General features: G+C 44.2%; 1 protein-coding gene and 1 pseudogene across 1 annotated transcript in view; one reads left to right on the top strand and one right to left on the bottom strand.

Moving 5' to 3' along the window:
• CCDC15 (coiled-coil domain containing 15) overlaps positions 1–5,680 on the bottom strand; it is a 130,837-nt gene that overhangs the window by 18,832 nt on the left and 106,325 nt on the right. The window lies entirely within an intron of this gene.
• Positions 4,651–5,680, top strand: part of LOC105821441 — a 7,141-nt pseudogene continuing 6,111 nt past the window's right edge.

The raw sequence follows: 5,680 nt of genomic DNA, 5'->3' as shown, positions 1-5,680 counted from the left end.
TCCCAACCATTGGACAGTACTTTGTAAATGAAGGATTTCTCCTTCTAAGCGACTATCAATTTCCTGTTGATGTTGCTACAGCCTATGAGAGTCTTCATGCCATTTACAGATGAAGTCGGCAGTTTGAACAGATTGCTGTAAAGCCACTCCTGCAGTAGCAGCCGTGGCGGCTATAGATATCAATCCCGCCACAGCAGCAATTATGAGGCTGATAGTTCTCTTAGCTCGATAGCTCAAGGCAGTTATTTTGTTCAGAAAAGTGGTGATCAGAGCAGACTCGCTCCAAGGGCGAGATAGATTAACTGGAATCCAAAGCTCTGTTCTGGCCCTTAAAATATACAAGCTTTGTGAACTAGCATTAAATGTAGCCCATGAAGAGCGGTTAAGGTAAGTATATAAAGAACAATCATTAATACAAGAAATATTTCCCGTGGACTCATTCCATTGGACAGTACCTAGCAACAACAAATATGGATAAGACACACAAGCCTGCAAGGATCGAGAAACATTAGTATGGAGATTAACCTGAAAAGCAGCAGGGGCAGACTGATTAAATGACATATTACCCATCCATATATTAACTAGCTCCCCAGATGCCAATAGTTTCCAAAGATGCCCCTGAACACGTGGTGTTCCCAGAAGATGAGGTTGAGGTGGGGCAAGACCCTTGTCAGATCAAATAATAGTTTCATTAGCACTAGCACTTAGATGATTTCCCTGACGATGCCATCGTAGAGAGTGATTAGTGAATTTTTCGTGGAAATCGCTGTGAGGACTCCAGTCTACTATCAGAGGGTGGTCATGTATTTGTTTAAGAGTTGACCCTCTGCACCGTCTCCATTCTAAACAAGACAAGGAAGGGCCAACACGAGGCATAGAACAAAAAGGTATTTGGGGCTGCCATTCAGATTGATTAGTAGGTCTTCCTTTAAGCCCTCTTACAGACAATAGCACGTTGATGGCCGCGAATGTGGAAGTATTATATTGCAGACTCCATGCCTCATGAGAGATGTTCAAACAGTGAGAACCATACCCAAAGCAGATGGGATATCCTTCTGCACTAACAGAATAATTGTTAACCATTCAGCCCTCCTCATCTAGGTGAGAGGAGCCTGCCCGATACGGTGCAGGCATCCATGCAGAGTCATTAGACCAGGACTTCAGGATCTCCCCAAGAGACAGCTTTAAACAAAGGGGGGTATGGCACTTAAGCCCAATAAACATGTGAAGGGTTCACAGGCCCTACCTGGCAGGTTACAATAGCTAACATGGCCAGAAACAAAGTACTTGGGTTACGTGGTTGTTGAGCCCGGGAAACGACCGTCTCAGCTTCCTGGGTCAGCTTCTTGAGCTGGCCCCATGTCGGTGGGACTGCGCATGTCGTTCCCAGTGTCGGTCCTTGGGCTAGCACAGTCAGATTCTCGAATTCCTTGAGAAAATCCTCGGTCCTGATTCTCTTTGCCATGTTGCCACTTGAGACAGCGAGTGGGGACCCACTCACAGCCCTGCCCTGTGGAGACATAAGCATAACCCCGACCCCATTGTAGAACCTCTCCTTCCCTCCACTCTCCATTTGGCGTGGACACATACACTGGGTCGCAAACATTTGGCGAGGGAGAGGACGATGTCGTGAAATGACGTTCTGCTGCAGAGGAATTCAAAGCCTGCCGATAATTTAAAAAATTAAGGGTAAAGAGTGCTCTTAATAGATGGCGTTGAGGAGACTCAGGGACTCCCCCTTTTTGTTTTTGTAATTGGAGTTTCAAGGTGCAATTGGCACGTTCAATAATTGCTTGACCTTGACTATTAAAAGGAATGCCTGTAATATGGTGGATGGAATGCAAGGGAAGAAAGGTAGGAAGTTTACAACAAGTATAAGCGGGGGCATTGTCCATCTTGAGTATTGCAGGGAGGCCCACAACTGCAAAACAGGAATAAAGGTAAGTGATGACAGCGTCAGCCTTTTCAGAACTCTGAGCAGTAGCCCACTGAAAATGAGAATAAGTGTCAATAGTATGATGAACATAATGAAGGTGTCCAAAAAATGTAACATAGGTAACATCCATCTGCCAAATATGGTTTCCTCTCAAGCCGCATGGATTACAACCTGGTGGCAACAAAGGGAGTGTTACAGGTGCGCAGGAAGCACAAGAACGCACAATAGCACGAGCCTGTTTGCATGAGAGAGAGAATCGTTGCTGAAGTCCCTTCACATTGGTATGATGAAGTTCGTGCTCTTGAGATGCCTGTTGAATAGAAGCAGTAAGTAAAGAGTCAATTTTATCATTCCCTCTGGCCATAGGCCCGGGGAGTCCAGAGTGTGAACGAACATGAACAATAAAAACAGGATGGTGACGCATATGAAGTAAGGCCTGTAAATGAGTAAATAAACGTTGCAAAGTGGTTTGGGAATTGAGAGGTAGAGAGGCAGTAGGATATTGGGAATCACTGACAATATTAAGGGGTTCAGAGGGAAAATCCTGTAAAACTAAACAGATAGCATATAGTTCACTTTGTTGAATTGAAGGGAAGGGAGAAGTAACAACCTTTCGGCCCATTGTGCTCCAATAACCGGCTTTATAGGAACTTGAGGCATCTGTAAAGAAGGTGGGTCCCTTTAGAGGGCTGGAAATAATAGGTGAAACAGGGAGGATGGAATCAGTCTGCAAAAAGGAATACAATTTATGTGGCGGGTAATGATTATCAAAGGTTCCAATGTAATCTGCGCAAGCCACCTGCCAAGCAGTGGAAAATTTAAAGTTAGTTTGAATATCTTTAGAACTTAGATTAGTAACAATTCGGTTGGGGTCCATTCCAGAGAGTTGACGACAACGTCGACGCCCTCAGGTAATCAGTTGTGCAAGCTTATCAACGTAAAGTAACAGCTTTTTGTTCTGTTGGTTAGGGAGAAATATCCATTCAAGAATTCTGTGAGATTGTCCCAAACAACCTGAAGGAGAATGACATGTGTGAAAGAGAAAGAGTGTAATAGGAAGCCAAGGTTGAAAAAATGTGAGGAAACCAGAGCTCAAATATTGCTCTACAAACTGCAATTCAGATTCGGCCTGGGGCATAAGGGCAGAGTCACCCTCCAGGATAGCAAACAAGTGTTGTAAGACATAAGTATGTATACCAAGTGATGGTCAGAGCCAATTAATATCTCCTAATAATTTCTGAAAATCATTAAATGTTTTTAGATTATCTCTCCATATTTGTAACTTTTGAGGACGTATTTGTGACTCAGAGAGACAATATCCCAAGTAATTAAAAGGTGGATTACATTGCACTTTCTCAGGGGCAATTATCAAATTATATCGTTTGAGATTTTCCTGAAGATCTATGAAGGCTGCATCATGCATCTCTCGAGAAGGTGCTGCAAGAAGAATATCATCCATGTAATGATAAAGCACAATTTGTGGATGCTGCATATGAATAGGATTTATGGCACAGTCAACAAATTCCTGGCATAAAGTGGGGCTATTTAACATTCCTTGAGGAAGCACCTTCCACTGATAATGTTCAGTAGGATGGCCATTGTTATATTCTGGGATAGTAAAGGCAAAACGTTCACAATCAGAAGGTTGTAAAGGAATGGTGAAAAAACAATCCTTAAGATCAATAATCATCAAAGACCAGCCTGTGGGAATCATAGAAGGCATAGGTAAGCCTGGCTGTAAATGGCCCATGGGCTGTATACATTTATTAATTTCTCGAAGGTCAGTGAAGAATCTCCATTTTCCAGATTTCTTTTTAATAACAGAAACAGGGGAATTCCAAGGAGAAGTAGAGGGCTCAATATGACCTGCAGCAAGCTGTTCAGCCACTAGAACCTTTAACAGCTCGAGCTTTTCTTTAGTAAGAGGCCACTGCTCAATCCTTACAGGTTTATCTGTATTCCACCGCAATGTGAGGGCTCAAAGAACTTCTTGAGCAGTGGCAATTAGTTTAAAGATTCCTGTGTACCAGGAGGTTGAATGGGGTTGTAACCCATCTTAAACATATTTTTAACATTAGGTGATAGGTGGGGAATGGTCATAAATGCTCCAAATTGATGCAATAAGTCTCATCCCCAGAGATTCACAGCAATATCAGTAATATAAAATTGAAGAGAAGCTTGTTGGCCTTCAGATCCTAAACAATTAAAAGTATCCTTACTACGAAACACACATTCAGCCTGCCCCAATCCAGACAGAACAGTGGGAACTGCAAGTTTGGGACAGTCAGGGGGCCATTGAGCAAGACAAACAATAGAAACATCAGCCCCAGTATCCACCAACCCCTCAAACGTATGGCCATTAATGGAAAGAGTGAGGACAGGTCGAGAGTCTTGAATAAGAGTTTCCCAAAAAACTTTAGTTCCTGTGCTGCCAAAGCCTCCCTGACGTTCAGCTTTATGAGTAGGAAAAGAGACATACGGTAGGAGCAAGAGCTGAGCTATATGAGTGCCTGCAAAGACTTGAGCAGTATGGGAAACAGAGACCATAAGCTGAATTTCACTGGTGTAATCTGAGTCAATAACTCCCACATGTACAAATATTCCTTTCACAGTACAGCTGCTGTGTCCAGTAACCAGCCCAACCTTCCCCGCAGGCAAAGGTCCAAAGACCTGTGTAGATAACTTATGAACACCATCAGCAGGAGACAGAGTATATGTTCGTGCAACTGCAAGATCTGCAGCTGCACTACCAGGTATGGCAGTATATAACTGAGTTGCTTTTAAAGATTGCCCATCTGATGGACTGTCCCAGCGCTCACTGGGTATTGCTGGAACTGGGGTCTCATATTGTTGTTGTTGGAGCCCTGAGGCCGGGGGCACCTCAATGAGTTTCCCGACTGCATGCCGCCACTCGTCCCATTAATGGGAGGGAGAGGGTTGCCATCCTTATCAAACTTGGACCAGCATTCATTGGTCCAATGATACCCTTTCCCACATCTACCACACAGTGTTGAAGGCTGGGATTTAGGAGCTTGAGAAGGAGGACTGGAACTACTATGTCCCCTCCATCTACATTCCTTTCTCATGTGACCCACCTTTCCACAATTAAAACAGGCAGGTCGACTATTGCCTTTTTAGATGGCTCCTGCCAATAAGGTAGCATGATAAGCAGCGCCACCGACACCAACGCAAGCCCGGACATTCATCCAAGGAAGCCCCACTAGCCTTCAAGGGGCGTAAAATCTTTTGGCAAGCTGGGTTAGTGTTCTCCACAGCCAAAGACTGAATTATTAGAGAGGCTGCTTCATTGGAGCTGATACTACGCTGAACGGCACCTTTCAGTCGAGACAGAAAATCAGTATAGGGTTCAACAGGTCCCTGTATGGTCTTAGCAAAAGACGGGGCTAAAGAGCCAGAGGTCTCAATTTTTCTTCAAGCTTTCAAAAAAATTAATTTTATCTGAGTCAAGGCTGGGTCACCCAGGACTGCTTGAGCCTCCAGAGTAGTATGCTGCCCTGTCCCAGTGAGTTGTTCCTCCGTAGGTCCAGGAGGTTGTTGTTGTGCATTAAGGTGGGCCTGCACTCTGGCTTCCTCCACCCACCAGCTACGGAGCTGTAACCATTGCAGACTTTCTAAAACAGTTGTTCCCAATTGTTCCCAATCTATAGGCAGCAGAATATTAGCTCCAGAATAAGCATCAATCAAACCAGTAACAAAGGGAGACTGGGGTCCATAAGCTTGAAC

The sequence above is a fragment of the Propithecus coquereli genome, unplaced genomic scaffold (assembly GCF_000956105.1).
Source record: "Propithecus coquereli isolate 6110/MARCELLA unplaced genomic scaffold, Pcoq_1.0 Scaffold575, whole genome shotgun sequence".
NCBI classification, from domain to species: domain Eukaryota; kingdom Metazoa; phylum Chordata; class Mammalia; order Primates; family Indriidae; genus Propithecus; species Propithecus coquereli.
The sequence above is the reverse complement of the archived record's forward strand: the minus strand, read 5'-3'. Positions and strand labels throughout refer to the sequence as shown.